This window comes from Nycticebus coucang, chromosome 12 (assembly GCF_027406575.1).
Source record: "Nycticebus coucang isolate mNycCou1 chromosome 12, mNycCou1.pri, whole genome shotgun sequence".
In the NCBI taxonomy this organism is placed as follows: domain Eukaryota; kingdom Metazoa; phylum Chordata; class Mammalia; order Primates; family Lorisidae; genus Nycticebus; species Nycticebus coucang.
In genome coordinates this window covers 47,381,416-47,404,333 of record NC_069791.1, presented here as the reverse complement: position 1 = coordinate 47,404,333, position 22,918 = coordinate 47,381,416, and the positions used below count along the sequence as shown (strand labels likewise).

The following is a 22,918-nucleotide window of genomic DNA, read 5'->3' as shown; positions in this document are numbered from 1 at the left end:
GGGGACTTTAACACTCCTCTTACAGAGCTGGACAGATCCTCGAAACAGAAATTAAACAAAGATATAAGAGATTTAAATGAGATCCTAGAACAACTGTGCTTCACAGATGCATATAGAATACTCCATCCCAAACATAAAGAATACACATTCTTCTCATCACCCCATGGAACATTCTCCAAAATTGATCAAATTCTGGGACACAAAACAAATATCAACAGAATCAAAAGAACTGAAATTTTACCTTGTATCTTCTCAGACCATAAGGCACTAAAGGTGGAACTCAACTCTAACAAAAATGCTCGACCCCACCCAAAGGCATGGAAATTAAAAAATCTTCTATTGAATAACAGATGGGTGAAGGAAGAAATAAAACAGGAAATCATTAACTTCCTTGAGCATAACAACAATGAAGACACAAGCTATCAAAACCTGTAGGATACGGCAAAAACAGTTTTGAGAGGAAAATTCATCGCTTTAGATGCCTACATTCGAAAAACAGAAAGAGAGCGCATCAACAATCTCACAAGAGATCTTATGGAATTGGAAAAAGAAGAACAATCTAAGCCTAAACTCAGTAGAAGAAAAGAAATATCCAAAATCAAATCAGAGATCAATGAAATTGAAAACAAAAGAATCAATCAGAAAATTAATGAAACAAGGAGTTGGTTTTTTGAAAAAATAAATAAAATAGATAAACCATTGGCCAGACTAACGAGGAATAGAAAAGTAAAATCTCTAGTAACCTCAATCAGAAATGATAAAGGGGAAATAACAACTGATCCCACAGAGATACAAGAGATCATCTCTGAATACTACCAGAAACTCTATGCCCAGAAATTTGACAATGTGAAGGAAATGGATCAATATTTGGAATCACACCCTCTCCCTAGACTCAGCCAGGAAGAAATAGACCTCCTGAACAGACCAATTTCAAGCACTGAGATCAAAGAAACAATAAAAAAGCTTCCAACCAAAAAATGCCCTGGTCCAGATGGCTTCACTCCAGAATTCTATCAAACCTTCAAGGAAGAGCTTATTCCTGTACTGCAGAAATTACTCCAAAAAAATTGAGGAAGAAGGAATCTTCCCCAACACATTCTATGAAGCAAACATCACCCTGATACCAAAACCAGGAAGAGACCCAAACAAAAAGGAGAATTTCAGACCAATCTCACTCATGAATATAGATGCAAAAATTCTCAACAAAATCCTAGCCAATAGATTACAGCTTATCATCAAAAAACTCATTCATCATGATCAAGTAGGCTTCATCCCAGGGATGCAAGGCTGGTTTAACATACGCAAGTCCATAAACCTTATCCACCATATTAACAGAGGCAAAAATAAAGATCACATGATCCTCTCAATAGATGCAGAAAAAGCATTTGATAAAATCCAGCATCCTTTTCTAATTAGAACACTGAAGAGTATAGGCATAGGTCGCACATTTGTAAAACTGATTGAAGCTATCTATGACAAACCCACAGCCAATATTTTACTGAATGGAGTAAAACTCAAAGCTTTTCCTCTTAGAACTGGAACCAGACAAGGTTGTCCTCTGTCACCTTTACTATTCAACATAGTGCTGGAAGTTCTAGCCAATACAATTAGGCAAGACAAGGAAATAAAGGGAATCCAAATGGGAGCAGAGGAGGTCAAACTCTCCCTCTTTGCTGATGACATGATCTTATACTTAGAGAACCCCAAAGACTCAACCACAAGACTCCTAGAAGTCATCAAAAAATACAGTAATGTTTCAGGATATAAAATCCATGTCCACAAGTCAGTAGCCTTTGTGTACACCAATAACAGTCAAGATGAGAAGCTAATTAAGGACACAACTCCCTTCACCATAGTTTCAAAGAAAATGAAATACCTAGGAATATACCTAATGAAGGAGGTGAAGAAAGGAAACTATGAAATCCTCAGAAAGGAAATAGCAGAGGATATTAACAAATGGAAGAACATACCATGCTCATGGACGGGAAGAATCAACATTGTTAAAATGTCTATACTTCCCAAAGCAATCTACCTATTCAGTGCCATTCCTTTCAAAATACCAACATCGTACTTTCAAGATTTGGAAAAAATGATTCTGCGTTTTGTATGGAACCGGAAAAAACCCCGTATAGCTAAGGCAGTTCTTTGTAACAAAAATAAAGCTGGGGGCATCAGCATACCAGATTTTAGTCTGTACTACAAAGCCATAGTGCTCAAGACAGCATGGTACTGGCACAAAGACAGAGACATAGACACTTGGAATCGAATTGAAAACCAAGAAATGAAACTAACATCTTACAACCACCTAATCTTCGATAAACCAAACAAGAACATACCTTGGGGGAAAGATTCCCTATTGAATAAATGGTGTTGGGAGAACTGGATGTCTACATGTAAAAGACTGAAACTCGACCCACACCTTTCCCCACTCACAAAAATTGATTCAAGATGGATAAAGGACTTAAATTTAAGGCATAAAACAATAAAAATCCTCCAAGAAAGCATAGGAAAAACACTGGAAGATATTGGCCTGGGGAAAGACTTCATGAAGAAGACTGCCATGGCAATTGCAACAACAACAAAAATAAACAAATGGGACTTCATTAAACTGAAAAGTTTCTGTACAGCAAAGGAGACAATAACCAAAGCAAAGGGACAACCTACACAATGGGAAAGGATATTTGCATATTTTGAATCAGACAAAAGCTTGATAAGTAGGATCTATAGAGAACTCAAATTAATCCACATGAAAAAAGCCAACAATCCCATATATCAATGGGCAAGAGACAAGAATAGAACTTTCTCTAAAGACGACAGACGAATGGCTAACAAACACATGAAAAAATGTTCATCATCTCTATATATTAGAGAAATGCAAATCAAAACAACCCTGAGATATCATCTAACCCCAGTGAGAATGGCCCACATCACAAAATCTCAAAACTGCAGATGCTGGCGTGGATGTGGAGAGAAGGGAACACTTTTACACTGCTGGTGGGACTGCAAACTAGTACAACCTTTCTGGAAGGAAGTATGGAGAAACCTCAAAGCACTCAAGCTAGACCTCCTATTTGATCCTGCAATCCCATTACTGGGCATCTACCCAGAAGGAAAAAAATCCTTTTATCATAAGGACACTTGTACTAGACTGTTTATTGCAGCTCAATTTACAATCGCCAAAATGTGGAAACAGCCTAAATGCCCACCAACCCAGGAATGGATTAACAAGCTGTGGTATATGTATGCCATGGAATACTATTCAGCCATTAAAAGAAATGGAGACTTTACATCCTTCGAATTAACCTGGATGGAAGTGGAAGACATTATTCTTAGTAAAGCATCGCAAGAATGGAGAAGCATGAATCCTATGTACTCAATTTTGATATGAGGACAATTAATGACAATTAAGGTTCTGGGGGGGAAAGCAGAAAGAGGGTCGGAGGGAGGGGGTGGGTCCTTGGTGTGTGTCACACTTCATGGGGCAAGACATGATTGCAAGAGGGACTTTACCTAACAATTACAACCAGTGTATCCTGGCTTATTGTACCCTCAATGAATCCCCAACAATTAAAAAAAAAAAAACAAAAAAAACAGCACATTGTACCCCATGATTGCATTAATGTACACAGCTATGATTTAATAAAAAAAAAAAAAAGATTAGCAGGTAAGCTAAACTTCTAGTTCCTCTCTGAAAACCCAAGTTACTTCAAGAAGGAATTGACCATGGGCACTAAGAACAAAAGTGGCGGGTAGATCAAAGCCCAGCTCCTCAGTAGTCTTTCACAACAATAACAAGAGCGAAAACATGGATTTCTACTATGGAGACCAAAGGAAAGAAGCTGCAATACCCCTCCTTCTGGTGTTCTGATTTAGCACTAGCAATCAATGAGCATCATTTCCTGCCTGCAGATGTCATTTCTGCAGCTTGGTGATAAAGCTCATGTTCACTAGTACACCAAGGGCATGAGCCCTTTTGCTACATCCTTCAGATTCCATGAACACTCTATGTGCTTCATTTGAATTCTGCACCAATTAGAATTATCCTCCATAAAATACTTCAGTACTTTCGTTCACTTTTTCTTTCTATACTTCCTCCCAGAAAGTCATCCTCTGCCCCTGTCTCAGAACTGCCCACCTGTATGGGTAATAAATCTTTGACCACAACTGTCATCACAAGACAACTGTCATGAATTTTGACATCTGAACCTAATCTTGGAAAGGAGCTTCTCTCCATCACAGTGAGGCTGTTGTAATACCGAAGAAGCTGGCATCAGTGGTGGTAACGCTTTTGAAAAACTTCACAAATCCTGCACATGGAAACAGAACCAAAGACAAAGAAACCAAAAACCCATGAACAACATTCACAAGAAAGCTAGATGAAAAAATACAAATGTACCCAGGATACAAAAAACTGTAGAAAACTATCAACAGCCATTAAGACCCATATGCAGGAGGAACCACAAATAAACAACAGGGCAGCTGTCAATTTTAAGGGCAGGAGAGAGCTATGATAATGCTACTGCACCAAAGCTTGGATGACACAACAAGAATCCTTATTTTAAAAAAAGAAAAAAGACTAAAATAAGTTACTAGTCCTTAAAAAAACAAACATAAATTAGAATTAGAAAACTCAGAATTGAGGTCACAGAACTGATGAAAGAATTAGAAATGTTAAGAATTTATCATTTCAGAAATAAAGTTGAAGAAGCAATACAATAGTGAATAAACACAACAGATCAGGAAACAGAAACAAAGTGAAAAGGAAGAAATTTTTAAAAAACAAAAAGAAATAGAACAAAGATTTTTTAAAAATAAAATATTTGAAAAACAAAGGAGACAAGGGATCTACACTGGAACAAGAAAATACTGCAAATTGTAACTCAAACCCTCAAGAAGAAACAAACACAAGAAAAAGTAATTATGTAGGTTAATAAAAAGTCTCTATAATATAGTTTTCTCTTTTTTCCTTTTAAACTTTTGGCAGCACATAATCTTGTATAAAGCAATAATTATAATACTGTATTGGTTGTAACAGAAATGTAATACATGGTATAAATGACAATAGTATCCCAAAAAGGATGGGAGACGGAATAAAACTATACTAAAGTAAAATTTCTGTACTTTACAGGAATTGAGAATTGAATGTTACATTAAAGTAGATTTTAACAAAACACACATTTGAATTCCTAAAACAGTTATTTAAAAGAATCTCAAAAATATAGTTTTAAAATATCCAGGAAGGGTATCCATATAGGGTCAGAAGAGATCAAACTTTTACTCTTCACAGATGATATGATTGTATATCTGGAAAACACCAGGGACTCTACTACAAAACTCTTAGAAGTGATCAAGGAATACAGCAGCGTCTCAGGTTACAAAATCAACACTCATAAATCGGTAGCCTTTATATATACCAAAAATAGTAAAGCTGAAAAAACAGTCAAGGACTCCATTCTGTTCACAGTAGTGCCAAAGAAGATGAAATATTTGGGAGTTTATCTAACAAAGAATGTGAGAGATCTCTATAAAGAGAACTATGAAACTCTAAGAAAAGAAATAGCTGAAAATGTTAACAAATGGAAAAACATACCATGCTCATGGCTGGGAAGAATCAACATTGTTAAAATGTCCATACTACCCAAAGCAATATATAATTTTAATGCAATCCCTATTAAAGCTCCACTGTCATACTTTAAAGTTCTTGAAAAAACAATACTTCGTTTTATATGGAATCAGAAAAAACCTCTAATAGCCAAGACATTACTCAGAAATAAAAACAAAGCAGGAGGAATCACGCTACCGGACCTCAGACTATACTATAAATCGATAGTGATCAAAACAGCATGGTACTGGCGCAAAAACAGAGAGGTAGATGTATGGAACAGAATAGAGAACCAAGAGATGAACCCAGCTACTTACTGTTATTTGATCTTTTTGACAAGCCAATTAAAAACATTCAGTGGGGAAAAGATTTCCTTTTTAACAAATGGTGCTGGGTGAACTGGCTGGCGACCTATAGAAGACTGAAACTGGACCCACACCTTTCACCATTAACTAAGATAGACTCTCACTGGATTAAAGATTTAAACTTAAGACATGAAACTATAAAAATACTAGAAGAAAGTGCAGGAAAACCCTTGAAGAAATCGGTCTGGGCGTGTATTTTATGAGGAGGACCCCCCGGGCAATTGAAGCAGCTTCAAAAATACACTACCGGGATCTGATCAAACTAAAAAGCTTCTGCACAGCCAAGAACACAGTAAGTAAAGCAAGCAGACAGCCCTCAGAATGGGAGAAGATATTTGCAGGTTATGTCTCCAACAAAGGTTTAATAACCAGAATCCACAGAGAACTCAAACGTATTAGCAGGAAAAGAACAAGTGATTGCATCTCAGGATGGGCAAGGAACTTGAAGAGAAACTTCTCTGAAGAAGACAGGCGCACAGCCTACAGACATATGAAAAAATGCTCATCATCCTTAATCATCAGAGAAATGCAAATCAAAACTACTTTGAGATATCATCTAACTCCAATAAGATTAGCCCATATCACAAAATCCCAAGACCAGAGATGTTGGCGTGGATGTGGAGAAAAGGGAACACTTCTACACTGCTGGTTAGAATGCAAATTAATACATTCCTTTTGGAAAGATGTTTGGAGAACACTTAGAGATCTAAAACTAGACCTGCCATTCGATCCTACAATTCCTCTACTAGGTATATACCCAGAAGACCAAAAATCACATGATAACAAAGATATTTGTACCAGAATGTTTACTGCAGCCCAATTCATAATTGCTAAGTCATGGAAAAAGCCCAAGTGCCCATCGATCCACAAATGGATTGATAAATTGTGGTATATGTATACCATGGAATATTATGCAGCCTTAAAAAAAGATGGAGACTTTACCTCTTTCATGTTTACATGGATGGAGCTGGAACATATTCTTCTTAATAAAGTATCTCAAGAAAGGAAGAAAATGTATCCAATGTACTTAGCCCTACTATGAAACTAAAAATTTCTGGCTTTCATATGAAAGCTATAACCCAGTTATAACTTAAGAATATGTGGAAGGGGGAGAGGGAGGGGGGAGGGGAGGATATGTGGAGGGAGAGTGATTGGTGGGATTACACCTACGGTGCATCTTACAAGAGTACATGTGAAACTTACTAAATGTAGAATATAAATGTCTTAACACAGTAACTAAGAAAATGCCAGGAAGGCTATGTTAACCAGTGTGATGAAAATATGTTAAATGGTCTATAAAACCAGTGTATGGTGCCCCATGATCGCATTAATGTACACAGCTATGATTTAATAATAAATAAAAATAATAAAAAAATAAAATAAAATATCCAGGAAGGAAGTAGAATGATATACTAGAAAATATCTACTTAATACAAATGAAGGACAAAGGAACAAAAATGAGAATACACATTCTTCTCAATTAAAAGTGGAATTTCACCGTGATAGACCACATGTCAATTGATAATTTTAAAAGGCTGAAATCACAAAAAGTATATTCTCTGCCTACAATGGAACTCATTAAGAAATCAACAACAGGCGATCGGTTGTGGAGGCTCATGCCTGTGACCCCAGCACCCTGGGAGGCCTAGGTGGCGGATCAAGCTCACAAGTTCAAGACCAGGCTCAACTAGAGTGAGACACTGCGCGTTGTGGTGGGCACCTATAGTCCCAGCTATTTGGGAGGCTGAGGCAAGAGAATTACTTGAGTGCAACAATCTGAAGTTGCTTTGAGTTATGATACCATAGCGTTCTACCACGACAAAGTTTAAGACTCTGTCTTTAAAAAAAAAAAAAAAGAAGAAGAAGAAGAAAAAAAGAAATCAACAACAAAAAAAAATTCAGGAAATCAAATTCTTTTATAAATTCTAAATTTTTGAAATTCATCCTCAATTTCTTCTAAAGAATGCATCAAGAAAGAAATTCAAGACAATTTTTAAAACATTTTTAGCTAAAAGAAAATAAAAATACAAAATATAAAATGTATAGGATGCTGCCAAAGCAGTAATTAGGATGAAATTTATAGAATACAAATGTCTGTATTAGAAAAAAAACACAGTTCTTTTTTGAGACAGAGTCTCACTACGTTGCCCTCAGTAGAGTGCTGTGGTGTCACAGCTCACAGCAATCTCTAACTCTTGGGTTTAAGCAATTCTCTTGCCTCAGCCTCCCAAAAGTAGCTGGGACTACAGGTGCCCACCACAACACCCGGCTACTTTTTGGTTGTAGTTGTCACTGTTGTTTGGCAGGCCCGAGTTGGATTTGAACCCACCAGCTCCAGTGCCCTGGGTGCTGAGCTACAGGCACTGAACCAAATAAAAAAAAAGTTCTTAAAGTTAATTATTTACACTTCAATTTTAAGAAACCATAAAAAGAGCAAACTAAATCCAAAGCAAGCATAATGAAGAAAATACAAACATAAGGGTAGAAATCAATAAAATATAAAACAGGAAAACAACAGAAGGGAAAAAAATCTATAAAACCCAAAGTTCATTCTTTGAAAAGATTCACAAAATTAACAATCCTTTATAGCTAGACTAACCAAGAAAAGAACTGTGAAAACAATGAATAAAATGAATTTTCAAAAAAGGAACATTACCTTACAGAAATTAACAGGATTATAAGGAAATGTCATGAACTTTATGCCAACAAATCAGACAAATTTACAAAATAGAAACATTCCTAGAAAAAGACAAATTATCAAAACTGACACAAGAAGAAACAGAAAATCTAAATAGATTTATAACAATTGAACTAGTAATTTTTTTTGTTTGTTTTGAAGACAGTCTCACTTTGTTACCCTTTGTGGAGGGCCCCGGCATCACAGCTCACAGCAACCTCAAACTCTTGGGCTTACGCAATTCTCTTGCCTCAGCCTCCCAAGCAGCTGGGACTACAGGCACCCACCACAACACCTGGCTATTTTGTTATTGTAATTGTCATTGTTGTTTGGCAGGTCAACGCCGGGTTCTAACCCACCAGCCCCAGGTGTATGTAGCGCAGCTAGGGCTAGCTCACCCCTAGCTGCTGAGCTACAGGTACCGGGCCTGAATTAGTAATTTTTAATCTTCTCCAAAAGAAATCCCTAAGTCCTGATGGCTTCACTTGTAAATTCCACCAAATATTTACAGGAAAAATGGTCTGAAACAGTCACGCACAATTCCAAAAAGCAAAAGAAGAGGTAATAACTTCCCAACAGATTCAGTGAAATGAAGCTAATCCACACTAATCCCCAAACCAGATAGAAATATAACAAAGAAAAAATAAACTACAGATCAATAATATCCTTCATGAATAAAGACATAAAAATCCTTAGAAGAATATTAGTAAACCAAATCTAACAATATCTAAAAAGGATTATAAACCATAACCAAGTAGAATTTATCTGAGAAAGGCATTTTGGTTTTACAACTAAAAACCAAGTAACACAATTCACATGTTCATAAAATAAAGAATAAACCATATGATCAGGCGGCGCCTGTGGCTCAGTCGGTAAGGTGCCAGCCCCATATACTGAGGGTGGTGGGTTCAAACCCGGCCCCGGCCAAACTGCAACCAAAAAATAGCCGGGCGTTGTGGCGGGCGCCTGTAGTCCTAGCTACTCGGGAAGCTGAGGCAAGAGAATCGCTTAAGCCCAGGAGTTGGAGGTTGCTGTGAGCTGTGTGAGGCCACGGCACTCTACCGAGGGCCATAAAGTGAGACTCTGTCTCTACAAAAAAAAAAAAAAAAACAACCATATGATCACTTTCACAGAAGCAGAAAAATCACTGAACAAAATCCAATAATTATTCATGGTTTAAAAAAAACTGGGGGCGGGCAGGGGGGGAAGGAGGTAGCTCACGCCTGCAATCCTAGCACTCTGGGAGGCTGAGGCTGGTGGATTGCTTGAGCTGTAGCAGTCAAGAATAGCCTGAGCACGAGTGAGAGCATGTCTCCATAAAAATTACCCAGGTGTTAGCTCGGCACCCATAACACAGTGGTTATGGTGCCAGCCACATGCACCAAGACTGGAAGGTTCAAGCCTGGCCTGGGCCAGCTATACAACAATGGCAACTACAACAACAACAAAACAAATAGCCGGGAATTGTGGGGGGTGCCTATAGTCCCAGCTAACTGGGAGGCTGAGGCAAGAGAATAGCTTAAGCCCAAGACTTTGAGGTTGCTGTGAGCTTTGATGCCATGGCACTACCACAGTAAACTCTGTCTCAGGGGGAAAAAAAAAAAAAACTAGTCAGGTGCTGTAGAGGGCGCCAGCACTTGTAATCCCAGCTACTTGGGAGGCTAAAGCAAGAAGATCTCTTGAGCCCAAGAGTTTGAGGTTGCTATGAGCTATGTCACTACGGCACTCTACCTAGGGCAACAGAGTAAAACTCTGTCGTCCCCCCCTCCCCCCCAAAAAAACAAACCTCTCAATAAAGTAGGAATAGAAAGAAATTTCCTCAACCTGGTCAAAGCCTTTACAAAAGCCTATAGCTAAGATCATGCTCAATGCGCGTGCTCCCCCCCGCCCCAAAATAAATAAATAAAAAAGAATGCTTTTCCTCAAACATTGAGAATTGGTAAGGGATGTCTCCCATTTGACACTGTACCAGAGGATCTAGCCCAGTGCAATCAAGCAAGAAAAGAAGGCCTCTAGATTAGATAAGGAAGATGTAAACTGCCATTATTCCAAGATGACATGATTCTATATGTAGAATACACTAAAGTTTTTTTTTTTTAAAAGGCCTCTCAGACCTAATAAACAAATTCAACAAGACTGCAGGATACAACCACACTATATAAAAATAAACTGCAATTCTATATATTAGCAATAAAAAATGTAAAATAAATTAAAATTAATAATTCATTCATAGTACCAGCAAAAATAATAAAATATTTGGGGATAATCTTAACAAGAATATAAGAATCATTATACACAAAAATTAAATCAAATTGAATCATAGATCTAAATTTAAGACTTAAAACTCTTGGAAGAAAATAGATGAGTAAATGTTTACAACTTTGGGTCAGGCAAAGATTTCTGAGGACACTAAAAACTTAACAGAAGAAACAAATAGTAAATTAAATTTAATCAAAATTAAAAGCTTTTGCCCTTCAAAAGACACCAAGAAAATGAAAACATAAACCACAATCCAACAGAAAATATTCCTAAATCACACATCTAATAAAGAACTTTTATCTAGAATATATAGAAAGCTTATTTACATCTCAATAAGACAAATAACCAATTTACAAATGGACAAAAGGCTTGACAGCGTCCTAAACATGCAACTAGGCCTCACGTAAGAGAAAGCTAAGGTACATTGTGTTCAGGAAGATTACACGCAGGCCAGACACAAGGCCAGACCCTTGCAGACAAGGGTCTGCAATAGAAACAAGAATGAAGCATAATTGGACCTTAACCTTTCAGCAAAATCTGGTATTTATAGACTTTTTCCAAAGTAATTCTTTTTCTCCTGATTATGAAATGAATACATTTATGTTCACTATAAAAATCAGGAACTAGAAATATAAAGTCTATCTTTCTGGTCCTTTACCATGTACTTGTATACATTATATACATGTGTAAGTAAATTTATACAAACACCAGGAATTCTCAGTTATCAAAGAATGAATAAAAGCAGGTTTGTTTTTTAAATAGTTAAGGGACAATAGAAAACAAACTAACCAGTAAGACTTAGAATAAATAACTTAGTAAAACTGATTTGCACTAAGTTAGAGTAAGACAGAAGGAAAAGAGCTGAGTCAAAACAAAAGTAATAAGCTAGGCCTGGTGACTCACTCCTGTAATCCTACCATTCAGGGAGGCCCAAGTGGGTGAACTGCTTGAGCTCACGAGTTTGACACCACCCCAAGCAAAAGTGAGACACTCATCTCTTCTAAAAATAGAAAAACTGAGGCAAGAGGATAGCTTGAGCCCAAGAGTTGGTGGTTGGGTGATTCACACCTGTAATCATAGCACTCTAGGAGGCCGAAGTGGGTGAATTGCCTGAGCTCACAGGTTCGAGACCAGCCTCAGCAAGTGCGAGACCCATCCCCCATCTCTTAAAAAAAAAAAAAAAAAGAGCTGGGCATTGTGGCAGGTACCTTAGTCCCAGAGGCTAAGACAAGAGAATCACTTTAGCCCAAGAGTTTGAGATTGCTGTGAGGTATGACACCACAGCACTCTACCAAGGGCAACATAGTGAGACTCTGTCTCAAAAATAATAATGATGATGATGATAATAAACAGGCCTACACTAAAGCAAGTATGAAGAATGTTTACTACTTACTATTATAATCACTGAGCTTCTTCAGGGAGAATATTACACACAGTAGGTTCTTGTTACATTAACAATGGTTCATTTGCCCAAGAGAAAAATAATTTATTTCAAAAACTCCTCAATTTATATGATAATGTCTGAATTTTTCCCTCACTTTCAGCACTTTGATTGTATGAGCCCATAGGTTTCTGGCCTATTATTTTTAATATACATGGGGTCTCACCTTGCTCAGGCTGATCTCAAACTCCTGAGCTCAAGCAATCCACCCGCCTTGGCCTCCTAGAGTGTCAGGATTACAGGCATGAGCCTGGCCTAATGTTTTTTGATTGTTGTAGGTTGTCTCTATGCCAATAATTAAACCAAAGTATAAATTTAAGGTCTTCTCAGGTCTTTTCTGAATCTGTGCCCCTCTCTGGGCATGCAAGGTCACATTCTTATTTTCACCATATACAGCTGCCTTTGAATGTTCCAGTCTTTTGTGTCTGGCTCCCCAGAGGGTAAAAAGAGAAAAGTGAAAATAAAGAAGGATGGAGATATTCAACCTTTTAAGTACCCTAGAAGTCACTTCAGCAGGAGAAGGAGCTGGCAATATAATGGGGGAAGGTGAAACAAAAGCAAAATCAGCACTGACAGCACAAGTTCTTGATTTTGGAGAACACTGGACTTTTGTGTCTACCCTGGCTACCTCAAGTAGTATGGAAAGTACTCCAGGAATATGTTCCAGCCACCTGCCACAGGGTTAGGGTGATGATGGGTAGCTGTTACTGTGCTAAAAGCTGAAACTGACTGAAATTTACTGCAATTAGAGTCCAAACCTTCCTCTAGAATTTGCAAGCCTTCAGTAGTCTACAGAGTCTACAGAGTTCCAAAATAGTTACCTCAGAAGTATGTCAAGTAACTTTTTTGTAAAAAACAATGTAAACGGTATTATTCTGACTCCTTCCATATTTAGTAATACATATAATTATTTCTTACTGTTTCTGTAACACATCAGCAACTCCTGGATCTACTTTCCTGTCTCAAATCTTTTCTTTCACTGGTTTCATCCCTGCTTCTCTGAGTTGGGTGAGAATTTCTCAAGGTTACTTTCCATTTCACTGTTTCAATTTTTTTAAGAGCAGTTAATCTGGTCATCACTGCTTAAACTGTCTTCTAAATTAAACATACCTAGTCTTTATTATCATTGCTCTTACTGATCTTGGATGTGTTCTTCCATTCTACTTGCTCTATTTTCACACCTCCTCTTTAGTTTTGATTTAAAAAAAAAATTTTTTTTTCTCTTAAACCTATGGCAAATTACAGGATCTCTATTCTGTTTGCTCACTGTGAGTAGTTCATTTGAACTGTAGTATCTTCTCATGTGCCCAATTTTTTTTTTCTATCTGCTTATGTTTCAGAGGGCAGTCTGTATTATTTGAAAGTTGAGATCAATTCAGTTACCGCCTGCAAATTCCAGATTCAAGTTTTCAGATTCAGATGAAGGGAGAAGGAAAATAAATTTTAATTTATTACATATTCACTTAATTCAAAAATGAAGCCAGACTAGGCAGTAAGGGGAAAGAAGCTAGTGATAGTAGCAGTGTATGTGAGTGTTTCTTATGCAAATTGGTGGTAGCACTAAAAAGTCTGCCAATACTATTCATTCTCTGGTACTCTGTACTCATCCAAGCCTAACATACTTACTATGGCAGGTGTACTTGCCATAATATATGTTTACTTCAGTGCCAGAGATGCTAACAAAATCCAAGTGAGACTCACTTTCCACTGTAACCCACCTTCTCCTCATCACCATCACTTTCAGTCATCATCCCTGAGTTTTGGTTGTCACTGCTCATTTGAAGAAATCTCTTCAATTTGCTTCTTTTGAAAGCAGATTATTCATAAGCTCAGAGAGGTTTTCCTGGGACTGAAGGGTTTCCTGAAACTTGGGACTTTCAGTTTTAAAACAGGGCAGTCCTGGCCAAACAAGGATGGGCTGTTCACCCTACAGTTCAGTCACATTAGGACATTCTTTAATCTAAAACCTTAACGCCTGCAGATGTGTCCAACCTGCAGTCCATGGGCTGTATACAGATTATGGGAGGACTTTTTAACTTACCTGTGGTGGTGGATATCACAAAAATTATGCACAGATCTTTTTTGGGGGGGTAGGGGGCTCACCAGTTTTCATTAGTGTTTGTGTATTGAATGTGTGGCCCAAGACAACTCTTCTTCCAATGTGCAGCACAGAAAAGGCTGGATACCTCTACAGGTGTAAAAGTTCTTCAAGGTTTCTGGTATGTGGTAGTCATCTTTCCCTAAGTCTCTAGCACTTGAAGTAAAACTTCTCTATGTCCACAGCTTTAATAACCACTAGCTTCTTAATAACTCTATAAATCTCTCTCTCCAACTTAAAGTACTCTGCTGAGCAGCAAGCTCATATATCCAAAACTTTCTGATCTATATCACCAGAGTTTTCTACTACCAACTCATACACATGTCCATAGGTAAACTCAACCTATGCGAGTGAAGGGGAGGAGAAAACATTCTATCCTCGTTTCCTGAATTTCCTACCCGAGTACATGGCACTTCCATCTAAACAATCATTCAAAGCAGAAACTGAAGAGTCATCAAAGACTCTCCATCATAGAGTCATAATGGTTTATTAGACTGAAGCATGGTAGGAAGACAAGTACAGAGAACATTTGTGTAAAGGGAAGTAAAGGAATTACATCATTTAAGTCTCAAAGAAGAGTGTGTATTTCATCCTGAGGATAATGATGATTCACTGGAAAAGTGAGAGAAGTAAAACAATTGCTTTTTCCAAAGCATTTTCTATATAACTACCAAAATGCTATTTCTAAAAGACAAATCCGGCCACTACCAAAACAGTATTTCTAAAAGACAAATCCAGTAACATCAACTGCTCCTTAAAAACCTCCAGAGGCTCCTAATACCTTTCAGAAATAAATTAAAATGCCTTATTTTAGAAGACTGGACCTTGCATAATCTAGCTCTTTCCTACCTCTCTAGACCTGCCGCTCACCATTCCCCGACATTTCCTTCTATTGCTGTGCTACACTTACAAAATAGTCTTTAATAATCTTAACTTTAAAACCTGACTCTAGGCATTAAAATGTGCCACAGAGGGCCTTTTTACTCCATTTTTAAAGTTTATTATTTTTGTTCAGTGTTTGTCAATGAGGTTAAAAATGCACATTCATACCCTTGACACCTTTGTTAAAATCAACCACATATATACACAGATATATGTACCCATTTCTGAATTGTATTCTATCTCCAGCTATCCTTAGACTCAGTACCTCACTGTCTTAATTACCAAAGCTTTAAAGTCAGTCTCGAAATCAGATAAAAAAGATCTCATATTTTTTATTTTTTTATAGTTTTTGGCCAGGGCCGGGTTTGAACCCGCCACCTCTGGTATATGGGGCCGCTACCCTACTCCTTTGAGCCATAGGTGCCGCCCCATTTTTTTATTTTTAAAAAACTGAGTTATTTTAGTAAATGGCTGGCACTCCTATATAAATTTTAGATGCAACTTGCAATTTCCTTACCAAAGAAAAGTTAAAACCTTTTGGGATTTTCATTAAGACTATGTTGAATCTATAGACTAGTTTCCAAATTGCCATCTTAAAAACATACGGATAATTTTTAAAGATAAATATTGCAGTCTTCCCCCATTTGCAGGTAGAGAGGAAAGAACTCTACCATTTTAAATCTCACAGCACATAATCTTTTTTTTTTCCAATCCTATGTAATTCTTTTTTTTTTTTATTGTTGAGGATCCATTAAGGGTACAAGAAACCAGGTTACACTGATTGCATTTATTAGGTAAAGTCCCTCTTACAATCCCGTCTTACCTCCAGCACATAAGAATCTTACAAGTAATATACTTTCTGCAGAGACAGTGTTTCTGAGATATTATTAATGCATGTTATGAAATGTAAATTAGAACCTTGAGCTACCTGTGTCCAAAACAAGCTACTGATATCCTTAAACTATTTTCCATAGCTTGTATAAGAAGTGTTTTAAATGATATATAAACATAAAATAATTAAGCATATACTATAAATTTTTCACAAATAGCTATGCCCTGTTGCTGTTGTAGCCATTGTTAAAGAAGAAGGCAGCAATGAATTGTAGTTCATCATGGAAATTATAGAGATTTGTGGGTTTTTTCAGATAAGACTTAAAACCAACAATTATATAACTTTCCCCAGAAATACATGGTAATACTCTTTTTTACTTTTGTAAAAGATTTCTCTGGAATATGTAATAGGTCCAAAATTATGGATATTATTCCCAAAAGTCAACTAGTGCTCAATTAGCTTACTTCTTCTAAAACCAGACTACATCCTTACACTGCCCATCTGGCTTTTTGGCAGATTCTTTGGTATTCATCTCAAAAGGAATTCAAAAAGTGTCAAAGTTTAAACATAAATCCCAAATCCACTATCACTGGAAAAGCTCATGCCTTGCTGATGACTAATTGAAAGCATGATTTCCATAAAGAATAGCACAAATTATTATTCTATAATCAATATACTTTCCAAAATACATTTAAATAACCACCTGATAAGTGCTAGTTTCTGTGCCCTGCTACATTTTGCTGTGATCAGAAGCAAAAATTAAAAAAGGAATGCTTATTAAAAGAACTTAGAGCTTTTTCCTTCCCTGGATTCTATTATTTTAATTTCCAGAAGATTACTATCTTGAGTAACATTAGTCATTTATTGCTCCTGGTTTTTAGTAAAGACCACCATGAGAAAGTGATATGAAATATACATACACACACCAAAAAAATGCTAATATTCACCATATTCCCTTGCTGATTCAGTGTGAAAAGTTTCTTCTCTAATATGATAAAAAACTTCTCCTGCAAAGAACTTGGAAATTTTGACCTTTCCAATAATGTATGCTAACTCATTCTACCCTAGCAGCTGAAAAGTTTAAAGGCTGTTTTTAATTCGTTTATAATAAAATAAAGCAGATATAAAGAAAAGTTTTTTTAAAAAAGCCCTCTTTGCCTACTGGCCATGACAATGGAGGTCCATTTGCGCTCTATAGGGGAACTTATCTTCATTTGTAAACCTTACTCTGTAAGTCTATCTTTCTCTTCTTTAATAAACATTGTTTCATGCTGGCCTTTAACAATAATTGTATAGCTTAATGAGTTACTACTGTAAGAGAAACACTCACAACCATGAATTCAGCCCGATCAAGAAAGAGTGGCTCAGTGAGTAGGGTGCCGGCCCCATATGCCGAGGGTGGCGGGTTCAAACCCAGCCCCGGCCAAACTGAAACAAAAAAATAGCCAGGCGTTGTGGCGGGCGCCTGTAGTCCCAGCTGCTTGGGAGTCTGAGGCAAGAGAATCACGTAAGCCCAAGAGTTAGAGGTTGCTGTGAGCTGTGGGACGCCACGGCACTCTACCCGAGGGCGGTACAGTGAGACTCCGTCTCTACAAAAAAAAAGAAAAAAAAAGAAAGAAAACTTGCCAATCACCTCAGAAGGCCCTTCCTAAACCCTGTCCCAATCCCTCCCTCTCCACAAAAACAATTATTCCAACTTTGTAGTAGTCATTTCCTTGCCTTATACAGTTGTATTATTTTACTATAAATGTACATCCATAGAAAAGTAGTTTAGTCTTGAGAACCCATTTATTTCATTTGCTATGCCTTTTACATCTCACATAAGTTCCCTCTTCGTATCTTTCTTTTCTTACAGTTTATCTATTAAAGGGCTTGGGATATTTCACTTCTATGTCCAGATTTGCTGATGTACGTGCATGATACAGTTCAGTATGTCTCTTGGTTCTATTGCCTACAGAAGCCAGGTGATACATAGTCTTGATCAGATCATGCTGAATCAATCCCTTTAGCAAGATGACAGGTGGTGCTGTTCTTCCATTAGATACGTAATGTCTCTTCTTTTTCTTCTTGTGATATTAGCAGCAATTGGTGCTTATTACCTAGATCCATTAGTTCTCTTGGAAGTTACAAAATGGTGATACTCTAATTCTATCATTCCTTTTTCATTTATTACTTGAAACAGCACTTCCATATCTACTATTTTGTTAGCCAGTGGTACATTCATATAGGAAATGCATGATAAATTGCTTCTTTCTTTTATTTATCAATGTTAAAGGCAATGAATTGTTCCCTATCATCCTCTAAGAATAACCAGTTATTTTTAAAACATCATTATGAACTCAAGGATTTAAACATACTTGATAGGTTTCTGTCGATCTTTGGCCAGTGGGTGTTCTCAAGGTATTTCTCCAGTTTTTCAAATTCACCATAAGTAATATTTAATAGCCTCTGTGCTATCTGGTACGTTTCTTGCCCAGTAACCAGAATGAGTGATTTCAACAGAGGACCTTAGTTTCTTTTCTTTTTTTTTTTGTAGAAGACAGAGTCTTACTTTATTGCCCTTGGTAGAGTGCCATGGTGTCACACAGCTCACAGAAACCTCCAGCTTCTGGGCTTAGGCGATTCTCTTGCCTCAGTCTCCTGAGTAGTTGGGATTACAGGTGGCCAACACAACACCTGGCTATTTTTTTGTTGCGGTTTGGCCGGGGCTGGGTTTGAACCTGTCACCCTCAGTATATGGGGCCAGCACCTATCAACTGAGCCACGGGCACCGCCCAAGACCTTAGTTTCTTTTAAGATGGAATGATTTTCCCAAAACTAGAATCTGGGTGCTACAGAAGTTCGTTGCATACAGCATTGTAAAAGTTCAATTGGTACTCAACTGGTCATTTTTTCCTAGTCCTTTTCAGTGGTCACATTTAAAAACAACATAATACGAGTTTGAATGGTACTCAAATGGTCATTTTATCCTAGCCCTCCCATGGTCACGTTTAAAAATTTGTATGTATGTATTTTCGTATGATGAAATACCTGATTAAGCACATATTACTACTTTCAATTAAAACCTGGAATTATCAGTTTCTTTTACTTAACCTCCATAGGTTACCTCCATAGTATTACATCCTTATCTTTATTCTTCCACATTACAGTATTAATATATCCCATTATTATTCACTTACTTGATACAACAATATAAATAGTCTCAGGATAATATTAACACCACCACATACAAATACTATAAAGAATCTGACAATTTCTTTTGCATACTCTATTCTTACTCCTATCTTCTACGTGCATAGTTGCACATTATCTAAACATATAGCCAGTACATACAGGGTGTCCACAAAGTTCATGCGTAATTTAAAATAGTTCCTGTATTATACTCTTCCCATTTTTAATCCTCCTTTATCTTCATTCTACAATTAATTATATGTTTAATGCTCATCACCATGATGATGATTCACTCATCATTTTTAATTGTCTAAAGCTCATTTACTAAAGTCCTACCTTTTTCGGAAGGATTCAGGGAAACAATAATCTGTAATTTCTTGCATGTTGAAAATAGCTTGTCCATAGCTTCATATGAGAAAGTCAGTTTTTGCTGTATTTAAAATGCTTGGCTCATTGTTTCTTTGGAAGGTCTTAAAATTATTTCTCTATTTTCTTCTGGCATAAAGTGCTGCTGTTAGAAAGTTTAATACTAACCCAATTTTCTTTGTCTCTTTTTTTTTTTTTTATTAGAGATACAGTCTCACTTTGTTGTCCTGGGTAGAGTGCCATGGTGTCACAGCTCACTGCAACATCAAACTCTTGGGCTCAGGAGATCCTCTTGCCTCAGCCTTCCAAGTAGCTGGGACTACAGGCACCTGCCACAATGCCGGGCTGTTCTTTCTCTTTTAAGTCATTTACTCTTTCTTCTCAGAAGTCCAGGGAATTTTTCTTTCTTTTTCTTAACATACTATAATTTTATTAGAATATGTCTTGTGTTATTTGCTCTGGGTTTTACTTTCAGGTACATGGTGTTTTCTTTCAATATGCAGTGTCAACTTTTTAAGAAATTCTTCCTAAATTACAGTTTTTCACATTTGTTCTATTCCCTTGCTTTTTCTTCCTAAAAGATTATTATCTGTGTATTGTTTCTTCTTTGCCTATCTTCAACATTTGTCACTTTCTAATTGTTGTATATCTTTCTAAATTTCTTTTTGGTTTCCAATTTTTTTCTCCTTTTTGACCTCTACTTGAAGGCAATTTTGGTTTATTCATTCTTGTGTTCCTTCCTATCATCTAATTTCTGAATTTTTCTAATTTTGTGTTGTTCTTTCACAGTTGATACTGGTTTCTAAGTGACTTGGCTCATTTTTTATTTTATTTAATTTATTTAGGGGTTTTTTTGGTTTTGTTTTTGGAGACAGAGTCTCACTCTATTGCCCTGGGTAGAGTGCTGTGATATCACAGATCACAGCAACCTCAAATTCCTGGGCACCCGTCACAACACCCGGCTATTTTTAGAGACAGGGTCTTGCTCTTGCTCAGGCTGGTCTTGAGCTTGTGAGCTCAAGCAATCCACCCTACTACATGTATAGTTGCACATTATCTAAACATATAGCCAGTACATACAGGGTGACATGTAGCATAAGCATGACAACTAAGTGTTCACACACATGTGTGAAATGTACTTCCCTCAAACCATGTTACATCAGCACATTACCCATCTGATGTGAGGAAGAAAAAAAAAAGAAAAATAAATTAAGTGTTCCTAAACTTTTTTTTTCCCTCCTTCCCTCTTTCTGTCCCCCCCCATAACCATAATTGTCATTAATTGTCCTCTTATCAAAATTGAGTACATAGGATTCATGCTTCTCCATTCTTGTGATGCTTTACTAAGAATAATGTCTTCCACGTCCATCCAGGTTAATACGAAGGATGTAAAGTCTCCATTTTTTTTAATGGCTGAATAGTATTCCATGGTATACATATACCACAGCTTGTTAATCCATTCCTGGGTTGGTGGGCATTTAGGCTGTTTCCACATTTTGGCAATTGTAAATTGAGCTGCAATAAACAGTCTAGTACAAGTGTCCTTATGATAAAAGGATTTTTTTCCTTCTGGGTAGATGCCCAGTAATGGGATTGCAGGATCAAATGGGAGGTCTAGCTTGAGTGCTTTGAGGTTTCTCCATACTTCCTTCCAGAAAGGCTGTACTAGTTTGCAGTCCCACCAGCAGTGTAAAAGTGTTCCCTTCTCTCCACATCCACGCCAGCATTTGCAGTTTTGAGATTTTGTGATGTGGGCCATTCTCACTGGGGTTCGATGATATCTCAGGGTTGTTTTGATTTGCATTTCTCTAATATATAGAGATGATGAACATTTTTTCATGAGTTTGTTAGCCATTCGTCTGTCGTCTTTAGAGAAAGTTCTATTCATGTCTCTTGCCCATTGATATAAGGGATTGTTGGCTTTTTTCCTAAACTTTTAAAAGGAACTGGTGTTCAAAGTAGTTTTTCTAATGTCACAGAATTCACTCTGGTTGTTTTCATACAATGTTAAAAAATATGGCAAAACTGGCTGAGATCTCCTAGCTGTTCTCCTCCCCATCCTTATCTGAAGCTTCTCTTCCCTTCCTCTCTTATTCCTATTATATCGCCCCTATCCTGCTCAATTTTGATTCTACTATGCAATTCAATTTTTTTTTTCTACTCGGTGTGGCACCCTGTCCTAGATGAGAACTCCAGTGGGTCCACTTCAATAGTTACATTTTGAGAGTTCACTGGGCATAGATTGCTCTATCTCCTGTCTTTACCATGGTCACACTGCACTTGCTTAATAGTGAAGTGGGCAATCCCTCACTTGCCCTTTCAGCTGCTGCTCTTAAAATAGCTCACCACACTGTTCAGCAAATAGTTGAGGCTATTTTGGCATTCCCCTGCTTTCAAGTCCTGTAAGTCCTATTAACTCTCTTTGCTTACTCCTACATGAACAATAGTGACACCACGGACGTCTTTTTGTATTGGCGGTATGCCTTTATTTGCTTGTATTTTTAAATATCTGAGGTTAGTTTACTGTCAATTTTATCCACATGCTTTTGGATTTGTATCTAGTTTCTGTAAGTTTTAGTCAAAAAACTATGACATGAATATGCCTAGGGATTCCTAGAATCCCTTTCAAAGTCAGATTTGAAATTCAAATCAGCAATTATTCTTTTATATTCACCACATACTTACTTTTCTGACTTTTTTGGAGGGTGGGGGGAGACAGAGTCTCACCATGTTGCCCTCAGTAGAGTGCCATGGCATCACAGTTCACAGCAACTTCAAACTCTTGGGCTTAAACGATTCTCTTGCCTTAGCCTCCTGAGTAGCTGGGACTACAGGTACCCGCCACAACGCCTGGCTATTTTTTTGGTTGCAATTGTCATTGTTGTTAGCAGGCCTGGGCAGGGCTTGAACCCACCAACCTCGGTATATGTAGCTGGCACCCTACTCACTAAACTACAGGTGCCCCAAGCCTCTGAATTTTTTTTTTAACTATTTTTAAAATGTCTTGTAAAAGTCATTTAACTCTCCTTTAAAACAAAGCAAAAAATACCCCAACTCTATGATTACTAAAAGTTTATTTTAATTAAATTCTTTAAGCTTTTCCTGAACATACTTCTAAATGTTCATTCATAGTTCAGAGAATTTACAAATGTTTATACTTTGAAAATTCCTTCAACTACCTAGCATTCTCATCTTGTGGGATCTTAGATTAAGACTACCAAAAAT

At 37.1% G+C, this 22,918-nt stretch overlaps 1 protein-coding gene and 1 pseudogene across 4 annotated transcripts in view; one reads left to right on the top strand and one right to left on the bottom strand.

Moving 5' to 3' along the window:
- LRP6 (LDL receptor related protein 6) overlaps window positions 1–22,918 on the bottom strand; it is a 197,632-nt gene that overhangs the window by 106,528 nt on the left and 68,186 nt on the right. The gene's annotated exons all lie outside the window — the stretch shown is intronic.
- Window positions 20,782–20,874, top strand: LOC128563055 (uncharacterized; annotated as a pseudogene).